The following is a 24,698-nucleotide window of genomic DNA, read 5'->3' as shown; positions in this document are numbered from 1 at the left end:
AACAACATCTGTGTAAGTTTAAAGGGAGTTGTTAGGAGTATATACCTGAGAGTAACTTTATAAAGTGCGAGTGAGACCACATCTGGAGTAATGACAGAAGTTTTGGTCCCTTTATTTAAGGAAATACATCATTCCATCAGAGGCATTTCACAGAAGATTGACTGGGATGAACCATGGTTTGCAGGGAGTATCTTTTAAGAAAAGGCTGAAGACGTTGGGACTCTACTCACTGGATTTGGGAAGAATGAGAGGGGATCTCATTGTAACATGTAGGATTCTTAAGGAGTTTGACAGGGTAAATACTGAGAGGATGTTTCCCATCATGAGGGAGTCTGGAACCAGATTCTGGGTCAGTCACAGAATCACGGATTCTATTTTGGATTCGTCAAGTTTAAGGCAACACCAACACAGGTGAGGGGTTTCAGTAGCAATGGAGCTGGGGTGTGGTGGAGACAAGCAACATTTCAGAGATTGGAATTCCTGGTGTTTGTGATTGTGTAGATGTCTGATCAGAAGTTCACCTTGGGGTCAGATATGAGAGCAATATTGTCAAGAGTGTGGAACTGCCTCAGACAGTTCCCAGGGAGAGGGTGGGGCTCAGCAGTAAGGGAAAGTGATTTGTAATAGCAACTGAAGGCAATGGGTTTAACCACTGCAACATCCGTTGCAGGAAATTGCAGCCAATCCCGTAGTGGGAGTGTGATGAGCAGTTTGATAACTGAGTAATGGAGAGGGATGATGGGGAGGGAGAGCTGGGCATTGTCAGTGTACATGTGAAACCGAACACGGTGCTTTTGGACAATGTCACCTCCTGGCAGTATGTAGGTGAGAAACAGGAGGGACCAAGGAGAGATCCTTAAGGGACACCAAGTACAAGGAATTCAGAAAGGAAAGGGAGAGTCAGGATGGAGTAGGTTTTTGCAACAACGGTGGGGTCAAATATTAGTTTGTAGCAGAATGGGAGAGAAGGACATAACCAGAAAAGACAGACAGGTAGAACAAGGAACAATATCTGTGAATCGGTGAGGGGGAGTGATGAGGAGCAGCAGCCCACTCCAAAAGCACTATTCCTACATTAGTGACATCACCCAACTCCACCCTAGTCTCAGCTCATTTACAGAAATACTCGTCCATCCCTGTGTTATCTCCAGACTTCATTATCCAAACACACTCCTGGCCAGCCTCCCACATTCAACTTAAATGTAATCTCAAGAGTATCTAAAACCCTACTGCCCAAGTACTCACTTGTACCAAAACTTGTTGATCCATCAAAAGGCTCCTATTAACAAGCAACAATTTAAAATTCTCACCCTTGATGTAATTCCTGGCTGTGAACATCCCTGGCTCCCTGCAGCACACAACCTGTGAGACCCCAACAACTCATTTTCTTTCAGACTCCCAACGATGTGTCTATTCATTGCTTCACCTGTCTGGCTGTTTCTACTGTTGCCAAGGCAACACGGTCTTGAATTCCCACCCTAACCCCCTCAGACCTGCTTTCCTCCTTTAAGGTATTCCTGAAAACCTGCTTATTTGGCAATTCCTTTGATCACCTTACCTAATATCCTCATCTGTTACCTTATTTCACAAGTTCTCAATCATATGTCTATGCAATTATAAACATGATAAAAAAAACAACTGTTGTTGATTTGCACACATATTGTCAATTCTTCACTGTCGCTGAGTGAATAATCTGTAACAGCTCTTACCCAAACACATTGTGGGAGCACATTCACCACACGAACTGCAGCTGTACAAGGAAGTCAAACATCACCTTCTCCAAAGGCAATGGGGCTTTGGCACTGATCACTGGTATCTGTGGAGGGAGAAACACACAGTTAATATTTCAGGGAGTGCAAAATGCATTATAGCGAGGGAAAATGGTGCAGAATTTGGGATTTTTAAATTTGTGTTTTACTACGTGCACTAAGTTCTGTAAAACCTCTTATCCCATACCATGAAAATTTCCTCCTCTTCCTGGTCAATGTGCCTTTCCTTCCCCCTGCCCTTCACCTTCACACATTTCCAATGCCTTGGTCACAACAACACTGTGCTGTCAGTGAAGTTTATCACGTGGTTGAGTATTGCCCCGCCCCTCATTCATTCTGATTGGTTGAAGGACCAACCAGCACCTCTTGCCCCCTTTCCCCCACTCTTATTGGTGCTGCGCTGACATCAATAATCCGAGGCCCATTGTGGGCTGGAGCATGCTCAGTGCTTCCTGCTTTTGCTGCTGTTCATCAGGTATGAGAGAGAGAGAGAGAGGGCTCATTCCTGTTTCTCCAGATGTCAGACAATAACAACAACTACCTGCATTGTATGGAGCCTTTCACATTGACAAATCTCCTAAAATGCTTCACGAATGATGGAAATGTTGATTAAAGAGAACGATTTTTAGATACATCTTTAAGGCGGAGAGAGGGAGTTAGGGATGATATTCCAAAGGTTTGTGTCCTCGGCAGCTTCAATCGTGGAGTGATATTGGTGGGGAACAGCTCACAATGGAGAGAGCTAGTGGCTAACCATAAGTTGGATTAGTGGTGCTGGAAGAGCATAGCAGTTCAGGCAGCATCCAACGAGCAGCGAAATCGACGTTTCGGGCAAAAGCCCTTCATCATTCCTGAAAGGCCTACTTCAAGGACCGTAATTTTCCTCTGACTTGATCAACAATGCCCTCCAACACATACCCTCCACTTCCCTCACCTCCGCCTTTACCCCACCCCTGCAGCCACAATAAAGAATATAACCCTGCGGTCTTCACCTTCCACCCCACTAATCTCCAGATACAGCGCATTAACCTCTGTTATTTCTGCTACCTAAAACCAGACCCCACCACCAGAGACATATTTCCCTCTCCAACACTATCTGTGTTCCGCAGAGAGCATTCCCTCTGCACCTCCCATGTTCGGTCCACACCCTCCCACCAACCCATGCTCCACACCCTTGACCCTCACTTGCCACCATGGGAAATGTAGAACGTGCGGCCACACCTCCCTCTGACCTCTGTCCAAGACCCGAAAAGGATCTTTTCACATCAGGCAGAGATTTGCCTGCATATCCCAAAACCTCATATACCACATCTGGACACTATGGGAAATTTAACGTGGTTTAACTAACCTACACATCTTTGGACTGTGGGAGGAAACTGGAACACCCGAAGGAAACCCTCACAGATACTGGGGAGAATGTGCCAACTTGAACACAGACAGTTGCCCGAGGCTGGAATCAAACCCAGGTCCCTGGTGCTGAGGCAGCAGCGCTAACCACTGAGCCACAATACTGTGGGATATTTGGTGCTGATGCGCTGCCCCACTGATACCTCAGTCACTCACCCTGCCTCATTTCCTAAGAGGCAGTGATGACGGAGTGAAACTAGACAGTTAATCCAGAGACCCAGATAACGTTCTGGGGACCCGGGTTTAAATCCCATCACGGCAGATTTTGGAATGTGAATTCAATAAATATCTGGAAAAAAATAATCTAGTGACGACAAGGAATCCATTGTCAATTGTTGGAAAAACCAATGTGGTTCACTAATGACCTTTAGGGAAGGAAAATGCCATCCTTACCTGGTCTAGTCTGCATGTGACTCCAGATCTAGAGCAACGAGGTTGACTCTTAACTGCCCTCTGGGTAAACGCAGCAATAAATGCTGGTCGAGCCAGTGACAGCCTCATCCAGTGAATGAGTAAAGAAAACAGGTCAGGTTTTGTTCCTTCTCTAGTAGGTACATCCTACAAACTGAATCTGAAATGTTCTCGTACACACTGAACAAATACCTTTCCATCCAAGCCCTTAACGCTACAGCACTCATAGGCCACGTTGGTAAAGTTAAAGCCACTTGTCATTGCATCCATATTATTCTTACAGATAATGGAGGTCTCCTGGTAAAATTGTGTCTCAATTCCCTGCTGAGTATTGGGAGAGAGTCTATAATACAATCCCAGTAAGATGGTCATCCCTTTCTTATTTCTCAGTACCAACCAAATAACTTGCATGGAGGTACTCCCAGGAATATCCTCCCAAAGCCCAGACATAATGTTATCCCTAAGCAAAAACACCTCTCTCCCTGTTCTGTTGGCCCCTTTCTATCCTTGCTATAGCATCTATATCCTGGAACATTAAGCTGCTAGTCCTGTCCATCCCTGAGTGATGCCTCTGTAATTGCTGTAATATTGCTGCCATGTTCAAAACCATACCCTGAGCCCACCTGCCTGACCTGTCAGGTCTCTTGCACTGAAATAAATGCAGTGTAACTGGTCCGTCCCACCTCATTCTGTGACTTGCTCTTGCCTGCCTTGACAGTCTGACTGGGGAACAATACCAGTCTCAGACTCACCTCTTTTCTCACTATCTCTTCAGGATTACTCCGGCTCCCTCATTGGTTTAATGCCTCCCCAGTAGCACTAGCAAATCACCCTGCTCGTCAGGACCCCATGCTTTCCCCTTCCTATGCCATTGGTACCAATGTACAATGTCCTCCCACTGGTTATTTTCCCTTTTGAGAATATTCTGCTCCCTTTGAGAGACATCCTTGACACTGGCACCAGGGCAGCACCACCCAATTCTGATGTCTCACTGTCAGCTGCAGAAACGGCAGACTGTGCCCCTGACTAGAGAGTCCCCTATCACCATCGATCATGTGGAACTGGATATACCTCACATTATGTTAGAAGCCAGTCTTCGTACCAGTAACTTGACTGTCAGTGCTACATTCCCCTGAAAGTCTGTTACCACCTACATTTTCCAAAACAATATACTTGTCTGAGATGGGGATAGCCATAGAAGACTGCTGTACTACCTGCCTACCCCTCCTAGCTTTCCTGGAGGTAACCCACCTACCTGACTGTATCTGCAGTATCCTGCATTCCTGAGACTGCCCCTTATCACACCCCCCGGCTCCTGTCAATTCCTCACTGTCTTTAATCACTCCTCCACCAATCCATGTGATCCAATAGGATTTGCAATCACACTTCCTGCAAACAATCATCAGGATCATTGAAACTCTCCCTAATCTCCCACAACCGACAGGAACAGCACGCCACTCTACAACAGGCCATCTCTCCGCCTTAACAATCTACAGACCAAGACAAAGGCACAGTCTTACTGCTCGAAAAATACTGCCCGAGAATAACTTAATGCTTACGGTTCATATCTTAAACATTTAATCAAGAGACCGTAAGACATTAAAAAGAAATCCTCACCTTACTCACTATTGTAGATTTAATAAAATTAAACCGACTAAGATTGATATTTGAAGAGACTGAAACTCACTGAGCTGATCCCCGGCTCTGAATACTTCCAAGGGTGAGGTCTCTCTGAGGGCAGCTGTGAAATGTCTCTGTTCTCTTCTCTGCCCACTCCATTTCCAGAGAAATTTTTAACTTCATAGCAAGTCAGCTCAGAGAGGTCACTGCTTGGTTTTATTCACTGGGGGTTGCCTTTGCTGCCCAGACCAGTATTGATTGGCCACCTTTACTTGTCTTGGAGAAAGTGGTGGTTAACCGCCTCCCTGAAATGCTGCAGTCCATGTACACCACAGTGATGTTTGGACAACAATCCCCCTCTGGCCCCACAACCCTCCCTGTCTCTGTAATCCCCCTCCAGCCTCACCACCCTCCCTGTCTCTGTAATCTTCCTCCGGCTTCAGAAATTACATGGCCGTGGCATAAGATTTTTATTTAGATTCATTTTTGTTTAATACACTGGCCCAAAAAAGTGAAATATTTCGCCCCCAAACAAATTTCTGTTGATTGACCTTTTGGAGAGGCTGACACATGGAAGTTGCAGTATTTTATCTCACATTGTACACGTAGAATGATGGAACTTTCTTTTAAACATTGTTAAAAAGGGAGGCAATGGCTTAATGGTATTCCTGCCAGATGAGTGATATGTACAGTGTTCCGAGGATTTGGGTTAGAATCCCGACATGGCTGATGGCAGCATCGGAATTCAATACAATCTAGAATGGAAAGGAGAATGATGACCATGAAACTATTGTTGATTGTTAGAAAACCCATCTGGTTCACTAATGTCCTGTAGGGAAGGAAACGGTCATCCTCACCTGGTCTGACCTACATGTGACTCCAGACCCACAGCAAATGTGGTTAACTCTCAACTGCCCTCAGGAAAGTACTTTAAAAACTGTTAACAAATATTCTGCAGGTATCACTTAAAAACTGGCTGTTCCCATTGGGACTGTGAATGTCTGAACAGCCTGAACTAAAACAGAGTTTCAGCTTCACCTTCTCCCTGTCTCCCCTCACTGTTTACACCCAACTCCAGAACACTCTCATTGAGCCAAGCAGCCCTCACAGTGCAGCCCTGTCATTTTCATTGTCTGCTCTCACCTACACTGCCCTCAGCCTCCTGTACTGTTCCAATGTATCTCAATGGGAGCTCAGGGACAGCACCTCATCTTTCAATTCAGCCCTTTGTAACCCCAGAGTCAACATGGACCTCAGCAGTTTCTGAATGAACAGACAGTTGTCAGAAGCTGGAACATTCCACCTGAAAAGGTACTGGAATTTGAGTCCAAAAGGATTTTTAATGGGAAGTTGACAGCTTAACATCATAAAGTGGGTGATTGGGTCTAAATCTGAGAGTTCTTACAAAGAGACGAGGTGTAATCTGGATAAATCTGTGCTCCCTTTCAGGCCAATACCTCCTTCCTCTGCTGCAGAGCCCAGAACAGAGCACATACCCAAAGGGTGACCCAACCATGAATTTGTACATCTTTCTGCTTAACAAAAATATTGGAGATATTTTCCCACAAACAGATCAGACAAACCTTTCTCCTTCCACAGTTAAATGCCAATGATATTCAGATCCTGATGACTCCATTGACTGTAAAAACTTGCTTTTGAGATCCCAGCCTCAATTAATCTGATTTAATATCCTATGAAATGAATTCACAAAACAAAACTCACAGTCAGTGCAGGAAGATTATAAAGACATACTTTTCTCTTGGTATGTGCTTGATGTGTAAATACCTCTCTTCAAATCGCACCCCCCCCCCCCCCCCCAATCCTAGGAAGGGAACATGCACATGCGCCTCACTGTACCTTGCCCCCAATAAAGATGGCAGCCATATCCCAGGGCCTATCACTGCCTAAGGGCCGCAGCCATTTTCCCATCTGCTGCAAACGCAGGACTAAGAGTTTCTAATTCAGACTTATGAACCGCACAGAGTGTAATTAAAACTTCCCAGTCTCAAGTGACTCATTATCTCCCTGTCCCCGAGGCCACTCTCCCCTTCCCTGTTTGCATCTCCCACATTCACCAACTGCAGGATCATGTGGCACTGCATCGGCCGAGTTACTGGTGACGTGTCATCCCATTGGCCACACCCCTCATTCACTCCCATTGTTTGGATGACCAGCTGGTTCCACTTGGTCCACCAGTCCCACCACCTTTTCCTATTGGTCTGAAGCTGCCATCAATCAGCTGGACCCCATTGTGAGGTCACTGGTGGGATCCTCCCCCTGTCTGAATCAAACCCGGAAGGTGTATGGATGGGGTCAATCAGGAACAACAAGCAGAAGGTGCTGGGAAATCTCAGCAGGTCTGGCAGCATCTGGGAACAGAAATCTGTCCAGTGGCCCTTCCTCAGATCCAATGGGAGCTGGGAAAATTAGAATCTTGACAGCATGGAAACAGGCTATTCAGCCCAAAATGTCCACAGCGTCTCTCCGAAGAGTATCCCACCCAGACCCATTCCCCTACCCTATTACTCTACATTTCTCCTGACTAATGCACCTAACCTACACATCCCTGAATATTATGGGAAATTTAGCTTGGCCAATTCAACTAACCTGCTGATCTTTGTATTGCAGAAGATAGGGGTTAAAGAGTAAATAACAGGGAGGGACAGAACCCAAAGAGAGACTGGAGCATTTGGAAAGAAAAAGGAGTGGATTACGATCTGGCTGGGAGTGTGCATAACTGTTAATGGAGGGGACAGGAACGTGTGTCTGGCAGCATCTCAATGGAGGTGGCGGAAAAGGCGACTGGTGATCTATGTTCTGCTGCAAAAATAGACCCTGAACATCTCTATGTCATGCTTTCCGCTGTGTTCCAGTGAGGCCAGAACATACCAAATGGCCCCGTATTTCAAAGACTGCAATTTCCCCTCCCATGTGGTCAATATCATCCAATGTATCTCCTCCACTTCCTGCACGTCTGCCTTTGAAACCCACACCTCCAACTGCAGCAAGGATAGAACCCCCCCCCACCCCCCTCCAAGTCCTTACGTTCCACCCAGATACAACACATCATCCTCTGCCATTTCCACCACGTACAATCAGACCGCACCATCAGATTCTTAAGGGGTTTGACAGAATAAATACTGATGTGTTTGAGGGTAAATACTGAGAGGGGAGTCTGAAACCAGATTCTGAGCCAGTCACAGAATCAAGGATTCTGCTTTGGATTCGTCAAGTTTAAGACAACACAGACACAGGTAAGGGGTTTGTGTAGCAATGGAGCTGGGGTGAGGAGGAGATAAGCAACGGTTTAGAGATTGGAATTCCTGGTGTTTTGGATTGTGTAGATGTCTGATCAGAAGGTCAGCTTCGCGTCAGATATAACTGCAATACTGTGAAGAGTGTAGTTCTGCTGCATAGTTCCCAGTGAGAGGGAGAGACTCAGCAGTTAGGGAAAGGAATTTGTAAGGCAACGGGTTTAACCACTACAATGTTTCATTGGAGGAAACTGCACCTAATCGAGTAGTGGGAATGTGGTAAGCAGTTTAGTTTGATAACTGAGTAACAGTGGAGTAATGGAGAGGGATGATGGGGAGAGCGAACTGGGCATCGTCAGTGTACATGTGAAACCCAACATGGTGCTTTTGCACAATGTCACCTCCTGGCAGTATGTAGGTGAGAGACAGAAGGGACCAAGGATAGATCCATGAGGGTCACCAATTGCAAGGAATTCAGAAAGGAAAGGGAGAGTGGAGATGGAGCAGGATTTTCGAACAACATTGAGGTCAAATGTCAGTTTTTCACAGAATGGGAGAGAAGGACCATACCCAGAAAAGACAGAACAAGAACAATGTCTGTGAATCGGTGAGGGGGACTGATGAGGAGGAGGAGGAAAGGGAGTTGGAAAGTCTATGGTTTAGTGAGATTAGGGTAAAGGGTCAAGATGAGCTCTGATAAGGCTTGACATGAGATGAGATTGGAGAAAGATGTAGGTTTGGACAAAAACCGGGAACATCACGTGAGACAGTTTGACTCAGTGGGCTAGTGGGGAAGCTACAGATCGGATTATCTCAGTCTTAGTGACAGAGAAACTCCATGTGCTCCAAACTCTTGTTGTTGGAGAGAAGGATGGAGGAGACAGGATGATGGACAGTGTTTCACAAAGAAACAAAACCTGGGTAAGTGATATTTAAAGCGAGTGAACAAACCTAATGTATTTAACGTTTATCCTAAATATTAAAACAAACGACTGAAGTCCTGGTTCGAATCCCATCTTGGCCGATGGTGGAGTCTGAATTCAAGAAAAAATAACTGGAATTAGGAATCTCCTGATCTCCATGGAATCATTGTCAATGGCGAAAAAAATCCTGCCAACCTGACAGTGGCCCAGGAAGCGACTCACTGTATTAATCACTGCAAAGTCTCAACACAGGAATGAAACTGGATGGACCACTCGGCATCTAAGAAGGCACCATTTAAAACAACCACAGAATCAGCCCTCTCAATGGTGCAACGTCCTCCAGACTAACATCCGGATTTTGGTGCCAAAATGTGCAGAGCTGTCTCACAGACCAATCAAGGAACAGCCTGACATACTCATACTCATGAAATCAACCCTTACAGACAATGACCAGACACCACCATCACCATGCCAAGATATTGAGATTGTGGTGATGGAAAAGCACAACAGGTCAGGCAGCATCCGAGGAGAAGGAGAATCGATGTTTCGAGCCTAAGCCATTCATCAGCCTGACCTGCTGTGCTTCTCCAGCACCAGACTCTTGACTCTGATCTCCAACATCTGCAGTCTTCACTTTCTCCTGAAATTTCTGGATATGTCCAGCCCCACCAGCAGGACAGACCAGGCAGAGGTGGTGGCACAGTGGTGTACAGACAGGGAGGATTTGCCCTTTGACTACTCAGCATTGACTCCGGACACCAGGAAGTCTCATGGCTCCTGCTGATTACCACGTACCGTCCTCCCTTGGCTGATGGATCAGTTCTCCTTCATGTTGAACAACATTTGAAGGAAGCACTGAGGAAGTAAAATGGTGTCAAACGTACTCTGGGTGCAGGATTTCAATGTCCACAATCGAGACTAACTCTGCAACAGAATTACTGACAGGGCTTGCCAGGTCCTGAAGGACATAGCTGCTCAACTGATTCTGCAGCGGGTGGTGAAGGAACCAACAAGAGGGAAAAACATACTTGATCTCATTGTTATGAATTGACCACCTGCAGCTACATCTGTCCATGATAGTATCAGTACGAGCGACCATCACACATTCCTTTTGGAGACAAAGTCTTAGCTTAAAGTTGAGAAAAACCTCCATCGTGTTGAGTGACACTATCACCGTTCTAAATGGGATAGACTTTGAAGAGATGTAGGATCTCAAACTGGGTATCTCTGAGGCACTGTGGGACATCAACAGCAGAACTGTACTCCAGCACAATCTGTAATCGTATGGGTTTGTAAATCCCGCTCTCACCCATCACAATGTACACTAAAGGAGGGCATGCCAAGAGCAGCACCAGGCATACCTAAAAATGAAGTGCCAACCTGGTGAATCTACCAAACAGGACCATCTGCATATCAAACAGCATCAGCAGCAAGCAACAGAGCTAAGTGATCCTCCATCCAATGGAACAGATCGGAGCTCTGCAGTTCTGCCACACCCAGTTGTGAACGGTGATGGACAATTAAACAACTCACTGGAGGAAACATCTTAGATATGCCCACCCTTATTGATGGAGGGGCCTCACACATCCATGCACCAGATAAGATGACAGCATTTGCAGCAATCTGCAGCCAGAAGTGTAAAGCGTGATGATCCATCTCAGCCTTCTCCAGTGGTTTCCAACATCACAGATGTGAGTTTTAAGCCTGTTCGATTCAGTTTGAATAACATCAAGAAATGGTTAAGTAGTGCAAAGGCTACGGGCCCTGCCAATATTCTGGCAATAATACTGATGGTTTGAGCTCCAGAACTTGCCACCCACCAAGCCAAGTACCGCTCCAGCACTGGCATCTATCGACAATGTGGAACATTGCCCAGGGATATTCAACACAAAAACACAGGGCAATCCAACCCAGCCAATTTCCATCTATCAGTCCACACTCGATCAGCAGTAAAGTGATGGAAGATGTCATCAACTGGGCTACCAAGCAGCAGCTGCTCAGCAACAGCCAGCTGAGTGACACTCATTTTAGGCTCCACCAGGGCCACTCAGCTCCCGATTGTGTTACCGCCCTGATTCACAATCTGGCAACCAGCTGAATCCCAGAGGTGAGGTGAGTGTGATAACTCAGTCCCATTCCAAGATCACTAATTCGAGCTGATTCCACCCTCTTCTCAGCTCATATACTAAAACTCTCATCCGTTGTGTGTTATCTCCAGACTCCATTTTCACACTCAGGGCCAGCTTCCCATATTCAACCTTCCTGTAATCTCAAGAAAGTCTCAATCTCTGCTTGTTGATTCATCAAAAGGCTCCTAATTATAATCAACAGCATACTGCCATAGAGATGTACAGCAAGGAAACAGACCCTTCGGTCCAACCTGTCCATGCCGACCAGATACCCCAACCCAATCTAGTCTCACCTGCCAGCACCTAGCCAATATCCCTCAATTTAAAATTCTCACACTTGATTTAATTCCTGGCTGTGATCATCCGTAGCTCCCTGCACCACACACACTTTGAGACCTCGACAACCCATTTTCTTCGAGACTCCCAACCATTTGTTAATTCATCACTTCAACTGTGTGGCTGTTTCTACAGTTGCTGAAGCAGCTTGGTCTGAAATTCGCAGCCAAGACCTCACAGGTCTGCCTTTAAGACATCCCTCAAAACCTGCTTTTTGGCAATGCTTTTAGTCACCTGACCTAATATCTCCATCTCTGTCCTTATGTCTAAAGTTCTCAACAGTATTTTTGCGAAATTATAAGCATGATAATAAAAATACAAACTATTATTGATTTGGACATTATTCTCAAATCATCACTGTTGCTGAATGAATAATCTATAATGCCACTTACCCAACCACATTGTAGGAGCACCTTCACCACACAAACTGCAGCTGTGCAAGAAAGTCAAACATCACCCTCTCCACAAGCAACAGGGCTTTGGCATTAATCACTGGTATCTGTGAAAGGAGAAACACAGTTGATGTTTCAGGGAGTGCAAAATGGATTACAGGGAATGAAAATGGTGCAGAATTTGATCGTCAGAAATGGAAGGAAAATACACTTGCTTGTTGGAAAAAAGAATTCTTGACTGTCAAAAATATTCAAGAAAAAAGTAATCTGATAATAGAGCAGAACATGGTCAGGGGCTGGGCCGCAGTGAAAAACTCATTTACAAAGGGTCTATAAAAGTAAGAATACAGGAGTAAACAGACCAAAAATACACCCGTGTTTCGATACTGAGGAAGCTAGATATTGACAAAGTGGTCATGAGGGAGCCCAGAGGTGAATCAGAGCAGTCTTGGCTGTTATGATCACAATGACTCTGGACTAGAGAAAGGCTGCACATGCGCCTGGCTGCACCTTGCCCCCTACAAAGATGGCGGCTCCGCACGTTGTCCCGAATAAAGATGGCGGCGCTCACTCAGGTCTGCAGCCGCGCTGAGGCCATTCCGAATTTACTGCGAACTGAGACGTTCAAGTTTGTGTTTTCCGACGTGCACAACTTGTTTGTAAAACATCTCCGCTCATAGCAACACAGTTTTTCTCCCGTTTCCCTGTTTATTTCTTTCATTACCATATCCTTTCTCTCCAAAACTTGCCGAGCATTCATTACGGCGACTCTGCGCCGCGCGCGAGGGTGATCACATGGTTTAGTTTAGCTCCGCCCTTCATTTACTTTGTTTGGTTGGAGGACCAACATCCCGCTAGGTCCTCCAGATCCGCCCACCGTCCTTTCATTGGTCCGGTGCTGATATCAGTCATCCGCGGGTCACTTTGTTTGCTGAAGCATGTGCAGTGCAGCCTGCTTTTGCTGATATGTTGGGTAATGTGATGGGTGAGTTCACTGAGGGAAGGAATTCCCTTTGTGTGAGCTCTGCAGTAGATTTCCTTTATTCATGGAGGGAATTGCCTTCCCACTCATGACTGTACAGCTGTGATTTATGAATCAAGGCCATTTGAATTAGTACATAAACACTCCATTTTCACAACATCTGAGATCTTTAGCACATTGTATCACGTTCTTCTTTGGAAACAAAAAAAAACATGAAACGGAGCCTCAAGGAATCGGAGCAGGAGTAGGGCATTCATCGCCTTCAGCTTGTTCCCCCATTCTATCAGATCATGGCTGGGTCAACCCAGATCTCAACACCTCTTTTATGCTTGATCCGCATAGCCCTCAACTGCTCAATATTTCAAAAATCTATCTGCCCTCTTTTATAATAATTTGAGACAGAATCACAGATTCCCTACTATGTGGAAACAGGCCCTTCAACCCAACAAGCCTTTGAGGTCTTGAACAAGTACTTCTCTTCACTATTTACGAACGAGAGGGACTGTATTGTTGAAGAGGAGAGTGTGAAACGGACTGATAAGCTAGAAGAGATATCTGTTAGGAAGGAAGATGTGTTGGACATTTTGAACAACTTGAGGATAGACAAGTCCCCCGGGCCTGACGGGATATATCCTAGGATTATGTGGGAAGCAAGAGAGGAAATTGCAGTACCGTTGGCAATGATCTTCTCGTCTTCACTGGCAACGGGGGTGGTACCAGGGGACTGGAGAGTAGCGAATGTTGTGCCCCTGTTCAAAAAAGGGAATAGGGATAACCCCGGGAATTACAGGCCAGTTAGTCTTACTTCTGTGGTAGGCAAAGTAATGGAAAGGGTACTGAGGGATAGGATTTACGAGTATCTGGAACGGCACTGCTTGATTAGGGACAGCCAGCACGGATTTGTGAAGGGTAGGTCTTGCCTTACAAGTCTTATTGAATTCTTCGAGGAGGTGACCAAGCATGTGGATGAGGGTAGAGCAGTGGATGTAGTGTACATGGATTTTAGTAAGGCATTTGATAAGGTTCCCCATGGTAGGCTTATGCGGAAAGTCAGGAGGCATGGGATAGAGGGAAATTTGGCCAATTGGATAGAAAACTGGCTGACCGGTCGAATTCAGAGAGTGGTAGTAGATGGTAAATATTCAGCATGGAGTCCAGTTACAAGTGGAGTTCCGCAGGGATCAGTTCTGGGTCCTCTGCTGTTTGTAATTTTTATTAATGAGTTAGATGAGGGAGTCGAAGGGTGGGTCAGTAAATTTGCAGATGATACAAAGATAGGTGGAGTTGTGGACAGTGAGGAGGGCTGTTGTCGGCTGCAGAGGGACTTAGATATGATGCAGAGCTGGGCTGAGGAGTGGCAGATGGAGTTCAACCCTGCCAAGTGTGAAGTTGTCCATTTTGGAAGAACAAATAAGAATGCGGAATACAGGGTTAATGGTAGGGTTCTTGGTCAGGTGGAGGAACAGAGGGATCTTGGGGTCTATGTACATAGATCTTTGAAGGTTGCCACTCAGGTGGATAGAGTTTGTAAGAAGGCCTATGGAGTATTATCGTTCATTAGCAGAGGGATTGAATTCAAGAGTCATGAGGTGATGTTGCAGCTGTACAGGACTTTGGTTAGGCCACATTTGGAGTACTGTGTGCAGTTCTGGTCGCCTCACTTTAGGAAAGATGTGGAAGCTTTGGAGAGGGTGCAGAGAAGATTTACCAGGATGTTGCCTGGAATGGAGAGTAGGTCGTACGAGGATAGGTTGAGAGTTCTCGGCCTTTTCTCGTTGGAACGGCGAAGGATGAGGGGTGACTTGATAGAGGTTTATAAGATGATCAGAGGAATAGATAGAGTAGACAGTCAGAAACTTTTTCCCCGGGTACAACAGAGTGTTACAAGGGGACATAAATTTAAGGTGAAGGGTGGAAGGTACAGGGGAGATGTCAGGGGTGGGTTCTTCACCCAGAGAGTGGTGGCGGCATGGAATGCGCTACCCGTGGGAGTGGTAGAGTCAGATTCATTGGCGACCTTTAAGCGGCATTTGGATAGGTACATGGATGGGTGCTTAATCTAGGATAGAAGTTCGGCACAACATCGTGGGCCGAAGGGCCTGTTCTGTGCTGTATTGTTCTATGTTCTATGTTCTATAAGCCAGAACAACCCTCCAAAGAGTAACCCAACTATTCCGCTCCCACATTTAACTTTCACAATTGTTTGGGCGAGAAAATTCTCGCCGTTCACTAAGAAAAACAAATTCTTTCCTTTTTCTAAAATGAATGTTCCCTTATGTAATGTCCCCTGGTTTGAGACTTCACTGGTGCTAGAAGATCTAGTCAACATCTACCCTGTCAAGCTCCTCATAATCTTGTTTCCATAAGATCACCCCTGCTTATCTATTCTTGACAGGTCAACCCTTTTGTCCTCAAAGCAGCTAAGTGAATCTTTTTTGAATGGTCTCCAATGTTAGTTTATCCTTTATTAAATATGGGAGCTAACACTGTATACAGCACTCCAAGTGAGGACTCAACAACAGCCAGTGTGGTTAACCAATCCTCAGTCCATACTAATACATTTCGCCGATACCATGAGCTCCTAAATTGTGCAATTAACTTTTATGAAGCACCTTATCATTTGCATTTTTAAAATCCAAATACAGAACATCATTGGATTGCCCTTTATCACCCTGTTTGTTATCTCCTCAATGAACTGTCACAAATTTGTCAAATATAGTTTCTCTTTCACAAAACCCAGTCTACCATGTTTAACGATAAGCTTTTCTAAATATCCTGCAATTTCTTTCTCTAATATTCGACTCTGTAGATTCTTTCAGTAGATTTGCTAAGTATGATTCCCCTCTCTTAAATCCATGTGGACTCTGTCCAATCCTGTCACTGTTAAGTAAGAAACTTGACTGTACTCCAATATACTTAGTAAATGTATCTGTATTTATTTTTAAAAATTGATTACTTATAAATGCTGGATCCATGCAATATCAATGAATAAGTGACTCTGAATTTGGGTTATAATGTTTTTTCTATTAATTCCTTTTCGTACTGTGTTATGCAGACAGCACCAAGTGATCACTCTTAATTGTGAGTAACTTTGAAAATAATATATTTTTAAAATGACATCCCAAAATGCTGCCTCATTATTGTGAAAGGAGGATTTCGCATTCAATAGTTTGCAGATAAAATTGAACAGATTTTTGCTGCAATTTGGCCAGACTGCAGGTTACACCAAAGTGGCAATTCTGCTCTCAAATTCTTACTTGACACTGCCCAAGGCGATACTGATGGGACTTCACTTTGCCATTCTTGTTCACCAGCTTTATTTCCAGGTTTAATCCTATAATCATCCGAGAGCTTGTAATTTTAGACAACTTCTCTTTTAGGTACATATGTAAATATCATACTGAAATGTTGCACTGAATGATACCAAATCTGAAATTAGTCTCTAATCTGACCCTTCTACAAATGTATTAGCATAAGTCTATGCCAGTTATTTTTCTGAAGCCTGTGATTCCTGATGAAGGGCTTATGCCTGAAACATCAATGCTCCTGCTTCTTGGATGCTGCCTGACTTGCTGTGCTTTTCCAGCATGACACTTTTCGACTCTGATATCCAGCTTCTTTGGTCGTCACTTTCTCTTTTGAGAAGTTTAAACCAAGAATAACTTTTATTGATCAAAGTGCAATAGGAAACAATTCATGAAATTCAGATATCTCACATTTACCTTAACTATGGGAAGGCTAAGTCATGACTAAATTATTGTCAGTAATTGAAACCATGCTGACAAACTTGTGCAGTATTAGTGCCTCACCTTTACAGTATTCCCAGATATCGCACAGCTGCAGTATTTTGTTTTGCACTGAGCTATATGTTGTTCTCACTTTTTTCTTTGAGAAAGATTACAAAATTAACTTGGATGAATGAACTTATAACTTCTTTAACCAATGTTGGGAGAAAAAAAATGTCAGTATTTCAAGTGCTGATAAAGTAAAATAAACTGAATCAGTAGAAAGGGTTTAAGATGGATATGGAACAAATGCTGGCAAATGGGACTAGATTAATTTTGGATATCTGGTCAGCATGGGCAAGTTGGACTGAAGGGTCTGATTTTGTGTTGTACAACTGTGACTTCATTCTCTTAATTATTCAAGAAGTTGAATACTTCGAGGAGGAAAAGGAGAATTTATTCAGAGAATGCACTTGAAATGATGATCGAGGTATATCAAACTCACATTGTTTCATGACCTTTTCCTCTGGGTTCTTCAATGAACAAACTTGTTTGGTTATCTGAATAAATATGTATCATGTAATTTGTTTCACATAAAATATTTCATTAGGATCTTGCGAACTATTAAGAAGTGTTCATTTTTAAAATTTAGGTAGCTTGATTATTAAGCAAGAAAAGGTTAGCGTTTTACTCCCACTGAATCATTCCTCTATAAAAGGTAACAAGCTTTTTATTTTTTCTGGACTTTGAATATATGGAAGTCAATTCTGAAAGAAAAAATTCCTCGTTGGTAATGTTCCCACATATGTGGAGTAATTGCTTCTGGTCAGTCTTCAGGTTATAGAGGCTCGGAAAGAAATGAGTTGGTCAAAGTAAGCAACATCATTTGGATGGACAATGCTCATTGGGGAAACTTGCAGGATCTGTAGAAGGAACACGTGTTTCAGAGTGTATGCAATAAACCTGAACATTGTTATTTTTTTCACAGAGCTTGTGAACCGAGTGGAGCAGCAATGAAGCTCGACTTGTTTTTTAAATTTCCGAGCTTGCCAAATTATTGTCGGTAAATGCAGGTGACTTTATCAAAGCACATTTCACACTCCCCAGCCAGGAATTTGGTGCCAATTCTGTCAGTCCATCCATTCCTATGGATAACAGGTATTTTAAATGTGAGCACTCCATTTAACTATTTGAATTGAATACTTCAGTGGTTACATCCTCTTGGATTCTTAATTTCAAATTACTCAATGTGATTTTTTTGTCCCCCCTGAATTTGCCAAGCACTGGGCAAATCTGGAATACTCCAAACATTTACAATAGATGCATTCACACTATTGAAGGCAACCTGGCAGATTTGAATACCATTCAGGTAGTCAACAACAATACATAAGTAACTTTATGAATTGCTTACTATACACCAACAACGCAAGCCAAGTATTAGTGAAACCAGAGATTCTCTCCCAAGGATTCCAAAATCTAAACAGTGCATTCCAAATATGCTCACTATCACCATCTGGGAGCAGTCTCCCAAAGTGCACCCAGAATTTAGAAAGCACATACACTACCCTCCATAGCTAAATCTGCTGTCACAGGCTTCACTCTTATTGCCTACAATGACATTTATTGTTCAGTTCTTTAACGTGACAAATGATTTTACAAACAATTTATAAAATACTTTAAATCCTGAAGAAATGTGATGTCAGCCCTTTGTAGAAGTGAATGGAAAGTGTGATGTTTGCTTGACCTTTGGCTCTATGTATCAGACTGAACTGAACCTTTAGCAAGATGTGGGATGTTTCCCACACACTTTGTTTAAAAAAGCAAAGATTATGCTCTGAGATTTAAATGTTCAATCAGGTTTAATAAAAATCCTTCCAAAAACTGAGTTTGACTTCAGCTCCTTTAAAGAGACATGCTTTTGGCCTTCAATTTTGTGACATGTGATCATTCTTTGGTAAAGGTGGCTGTGTGCAACACTGCAGGATGTTATGCTGAAGTGCCTCATTGGGTGGATGAGCTTTATTACTGGTGTAACTTGGTTAATTTTGAGATGGAATATTATTGAGAGTTAAATCTTGTTTTTAAACCGAGACGTGCTTGTGTAACTCAAGTGTGGAAACTATGCTCACGTTTGCAATGAACCTTTCACTTTTGGCGATTAGTATTTTTCTGATCGGTTTTGTAAATAAAGTTCACTATAGAAAGCACAGTGCTGGAGAACTGCAGGTCCAGCAGCATCTCTGAGGGGAATAAAACGTTGGAAACTCCAAGTCTCATGACCATTTGTCCGTTCAGACGAAGAGTCACTGAAATTGAAATGTAACATTATTTTTCTCTTCAGCGATGCCCTCAGAACTGCTGAGTTTCTTCAGCACTTTGTTTCTGGGATTCAGATCTCCAGCACCTGCAGTTTATTGTTTTGTTATAGATCCAATGATTTGACTTGGGGAGCGAGAGGCAGCAACTGTGATCAACTCGGATAAAACTCTCCAACAATGGAAAACAAACACATAGTTCTTTATACTTTGCAAAACACGACTGTAAATAAGAAATGTAATTAAGCTAAGTGCAAGGCGGCATACCACCTGCCTTGTCTCAAACTTGCTGCTCATCTTTGAGAACTAATCTGTCAGAATTGTATTTGCTCCCTTCCTTTGAGATCACAGTCCACAAATGTCCCAGTTTCAATTCCTGGGCCGGGCCCAGTTACCACATTGCAGTGGGGTGGGGAGCTTTGTGTCAGCCTGAAGTTTTTGTTAAGAGCAACATAGCGGGTTGAAGTTGACGGTTTTGGCGAATATTGCGTCATCAAACTTGGAGGAAATCCTTCTTCCGAATATATTGATTAACTGGATTGAGCCTGTTTACATGCTGCCCTGTTAGTAGTGCGGTCATATTCTCAGTTAATAATCACACAACACCAGGTTATAGTCCAGCAGATTTAATTGGATGCACACTAGCTTTCGGAGCACCGCTCCTTCATCAGGTGATTGTGGATGGCACAATTCTAACGCACAGAATTTATGGCAAAAATTTAGTGTGATGTAACTGAAATTATCCATTGAAAAATACCTTGATTGTCTGTTGAGTTTTTCATCTGTTCGAATACCATGATAGTTTCACTTCTTTCATGTGGAAATAACAAAACCTTTTTTTAAAAGTTGCATTCCTGACAGTGGCCCATCAAATCACTCATTGTATTAATCACTGCACAGTCTCAACAAAGGAATGAAACTGGATGGACCACATTACATCTACCAATGCACTGGAAAATACAACACAATCAGCCCTCTTGACCCTTCTGTCTCACTGTGGGCCAAAACAGCAGCAGAACTGTACTCCAGCCCAATCTGAAATCTCATGGCCTGGTATATTCCCCACTGAACCATTAACATCAAGGCAGGGGATCAACCCTAGTTCAATGGAGAGTTCCGCAGGGCATGCCAGGAGCAATACCAGGCATAACTAAAAATGTGGTGCCAACCTGGTGAAGCTACCCAACCTGCATGCCAAACAGCGTAAGCAACACCAAATAGAACTATGTGATCCAACAACCAATTGTTCAGATCTGAGCTCGGCAGTTCTGCCACACCTAGTCAGGAATGGTGATGGACAATTAAACAACTCACTGCAGGAAGCATCACAGATATCCCCACCCTTACTGATGGAGGGGTCTCACACATCCATGCAACAGACAAGACAACAGCATTTGCAGCAATCTTCAGCCAGCAGTGCCAAGTGGATGAGCCTTCTACATTGGTCCCTGACATCAGAGACATGAATCAACTTGGTTGAAAACTTATTTCAAATCAGATCAAGAAATGGAGAAGTAGTGTAAAGACTGTCAGCCCTACCAAAATTGTGGCAATCATACTGATGGCTGTGCTCCAGAAATTGCTGCCCACCAAGACAAGTCCAGCACTGGCACCGACTGACATTGTGGAACATTTCCCAAGGATGTTCAACACAAAAACGCAGGACAGAGCCAACCCAGTCAATTTCCCTCCATCAGTCGACATTCGCTCAGCAGTGAAGTGATGGAAGGTGTCATCAACAGTGCTGTCATGCAGCTGCTCAGCAATAACCTTCTGTGACAACCAGTTTGGGTTCTGCCAGGGCCACTCAGTTCCTGATCTTGTTACAGACTTGATTCACAAACTGACATACAGCTAAATTCCAGAGGTGAGGTGAGGGTGATCGTCCAGTCCCACACCAAGACCACTATTTCGACTTCAATGATGTCACCGGACCTCACCACAGTCTCAGCTCATTTACTGAAACTCTCATTCATTTATTTTGTTAACTCTAGATTTCATTATCTAAACCCACTCCTGGCCAGCATCCCACAATCACCCTCCCTATAATCTCCAGAATATTGAGAACTCTACCGCCCAAGTGCTCACTTGTACCAGAACTTGCTGATCCATCAAAAGGCTCCCATTTATAAGCAACAATTTACTTTCACACCCTTGACTTAATTCCTGGCTGTAATCATTCCTATCTTCCTGCACCACACACCCTTTCATATCTCAATAACTTAGTTCAGACTCCCAATGATGTGTTTATTTTTGAGTTCAGCTGTGTGACTGTTTCTATTTTTTCCAAGGCAACGTGGTCTGGAATTCCCACCCTCTAAGATCTGTTTTCTTCCTTTAAGGCATTCCTGAAAAATTGCTTATTTGGCAATGGGTTTGGTCACCGGACATAATATTCTCCAGCTGTGGCCTTATGTCAAAGGTTCACAATATTTTTGTGAAATTAAAAACATGTTGAGTTGTACAGATATCTTCTACTTTTCACTATCACTGAGTGAATAATCTGTAATGTCTCTTACCCGACCACATTGTGGGAGCGCCTTCACCATTCAAAATGCAGCTGTACAAGGAAGTCAAACATCACCCTCTCCACAGGCAACAGGGCTTTGGCATTGATCACTGGTATCTGTGGAAGGAGAAATACACATGATGTTTCAGGGAGTGCAATATGAATTATATGGATTGAAAATGGTGCAGAATTTGACTGTCAGAAATGGAAGAAAAATCCACTCACTATTGAAAAAAAAGAATTCTTGACTGTCAAAGATATTGTGGAAAAAATAACCTGATAATGGAGCAGCATACGGTCAGGAGTTGGGCAGCAGTGGACAATCCATTTACAAAAAGGTCTGTGAACGTAATAGTAAAAGACTAAACATGAGACTGAGGAAGCTAGATAATGAACAAGTGGATATCAAGGAGCCCAGAGGTGAATCAGAGCAGTGTTCCCTTTTATGATCCCACAGTCAGAGATGTCGAGCACAAAAACAGAATCTTCAGTCCAACCCATTTATGCAAACCACATATTCTAACCTGAACTATTCCCATTTGCCAGCACTTGACTGACATCCCTCTGAACCCTTCCTATTCAAATGCCTTTTAAATGTTACAATTTTGGTTGACCTTTAGGCTCCTTTTGAATTTTCCCCCCTCACCCTAAATCTATATCCTCTAGTTCTGGGCTCCACCACACCAGGGTAAACACCTTGTCTATTTACGCGATCCATGCCCCTCACGATTTTATAAACCTCTTCAACATCACACCTCAGCATATGACACTCCAGGGAAAATGGCCCCAGCCTATTATGCCTCTCCCTGCAACTCAAATCCTCCAACCCTGGCAATATCCTTAAAAAATCAATTCTCAAACCTTCCATGTTTCAGTGCCTCTTTCTGATATGAGGGACACCAGAATTCCACACAATATTCCAAAAGTGGCCTAACCAATGTCCTGTACAGCTCCTTTACTCAATGCTCTGACCAACGAAGGGAAGAATCCCAAACAATTTCTTCACTATCCTATCTACCTGTGACTCGACTTTCAACGAACTATGAACCTGCATTCCAAGGTCTCTTTGTTCAGCAAGACTCTCCAAGACCTTACAATTCAGTGTGAGTCCTGCTCTGATTTGCTTTTCTAAAGTGCAGCACCTCACATTTATCTAAACTAAACCCCATCTGCCACTCCGCAGCCCATTGGCCCATCTGATCAATATCCCATTGTATTCTGAGACAACTTTTATCACTGTCCACAATACCTCCAATTTTGGTGTCATCTGCAAACTTACAAACCGTACCGGCTCTATTCACATCCAAATCATTTAAATGGATGAAGAAACAAATCCAAGAAAACAAAACATCCATTTCTCTGGGTTTGAATGTGCACTGGGTAAATCCTGCCCTATGACTCTCTACCAGGGAGGGCTGCCCATACACACCACTGAACTTTGCCCCCAACAATGCTGGCAGCCGCGCACGTGTCCAGTGAATCTTTGCCCCGAATAAAGATGGCAGCGATCACACAATGAGGTTATTTACCAGTTTACTGCAAAAATAGGACTGTAAGTTTCAAATTTGTATTTTCCGATGTGCACCAAATGTTTGTAAAACCTCTCAGCCCATACCAACACCATTTCCCTCCCACTTCCTGCTGTTTATTTCTTTCCTTACCAACAGCTCTCCATCCACACGTCCCGCACATCCACGCCCACTGTGAGGATGATCACGTGGTATAGTCTAGTCCCGTCCCTCATTTGCTCTGATTGGTCGGAGGACCAAATGCCCCACCAGGTCCTCCAGCTGTGCCCCTGCCTTTCCATTGGTCTTCCGCTGACATCAACCACCAGGGGCCCATTGTTGCCTGGAGCATGCGCACTGCTTCGTGGCTTTTGTTTCTGTTCATCAGTTACAAGAGTGAGACACAAATTTAAAAATCACACAACCACCTGATGAAGAAGCTGCAAAGCTAGTCCTTCCAAATAAACCTGTTGGACTATAACCTGGTGTTCTGTGAATTTTAATTTTGTCCATCCTAATCTAACACCAGCACCTGAAAGTCAAGAGTGTGGGAGGAATGCAAAATATAACAACAAAAGAACTAGGAACAGGAGAAGGCCGTCCTGCCCTTTGAGCTTGCTCTGCCATTCATTAAGATCATGGCTGATCATTTTGTGGACGCAGAACCATTTACCAACGTTCTCACCATATCCCTTAATTAATTAATTCTTTTTAAAAAAGCTACCATAGCTTTAAAAACGTTTACTGAACTAGCATCAACGAATTCCCTGGGCAATGAATTCCACAGAGGTCAAGAAGTTCTTCTCAATTCAGTCCTAAATTTGCTACCTCTAGTCTTATGGTGATGCCCTCTTGTCCTAGCTTCACCTGCCAGTGGAAACATTCTCTCTACTTCTGTTTTATCTATTCCATTCATTATTTTATATGTTTCCCATTCTTCTGATTTCCAATGAATATAATCCCAATCTACTCAGTCTCTGTTAAGCTAACCCCCTCAACTCCGGAATCAACCTAGTTAACCTCCTCTGCACCCCCTCTAGTGCCGGTACATCCTTGAGCAAGTAAGGAGACAGAAACTGCATGCAGTACTCCAGGTGTGGCCTCACCAGCACCCAATACAGCTGGAACATAACCTCTGCTTTTAAACACAATCCCTTCAGCAACGAAGGCTAAAATTCCATTTGCTTTCTGAGTTGATTGTTGTACCTGGTGACCAACCTTCATGCACAAGGATACTCAGGTGCCCCTGCACAGCAAATGATGCAACTTTTTAAAACTCAAGTAATAATCTCTTTTTTAATGTTACTCCATCCAAACAGTCGGACTTTACATTTATGAACATTCTATTCCAAATGCCAGACCATTGCCCACTCACTCAATGTGTCTCTGTTCCTCTGCAAAGTTTCACAGTCCTCCAC

The 24,698-nt window shown here is 43.8% G+C and overlaps 1 long non-coding RNA gene across 1 annotated transcript; it reads right to left on the bottom strand.

Annotated features, from left to right (window-relative positions):
* Positions 1-12,246: 12,246 nt before the first annotated feature.
* Positions 12,247-23,642, bottom strand: LOC140486875 (uncharacterized). Its single transcript, XR_011962658.1, has 3 exons — positions 23,434-23,642; positions 21,783-21,889; positions 12,247-12,348 (listed from the first exon to the last, which is right to left on the bottom strand). It is a non-coding gene; the product is annotated as an uncharacterized lncRNA (long non-coding RNA).
* Positions 23,643-24,698: the final 1,056 nt, after the last annotated feature.

Source organism: Chiloscyllium punctatum, chromosome 16 (genome assembly GCF_047496795.1).
Source record: "Chiloscyllium punctatum isolate Juve2018m chromosome 16, sChiPun1.3, whole genome shotgun sequence".
Lineage (NCBI taxonomy): Eukaryota > Metazoa > Chordata > Chondrichthyes > Orectolobiformes > Hemiscylliidae > Chiloscyllium > Chiloscyllium punctatum.
The sequence above is the reverse complement of the archived record's forward strand: the minus strand, read 5'-3'. Positions and strand labels throughout refer to the sequence as shown.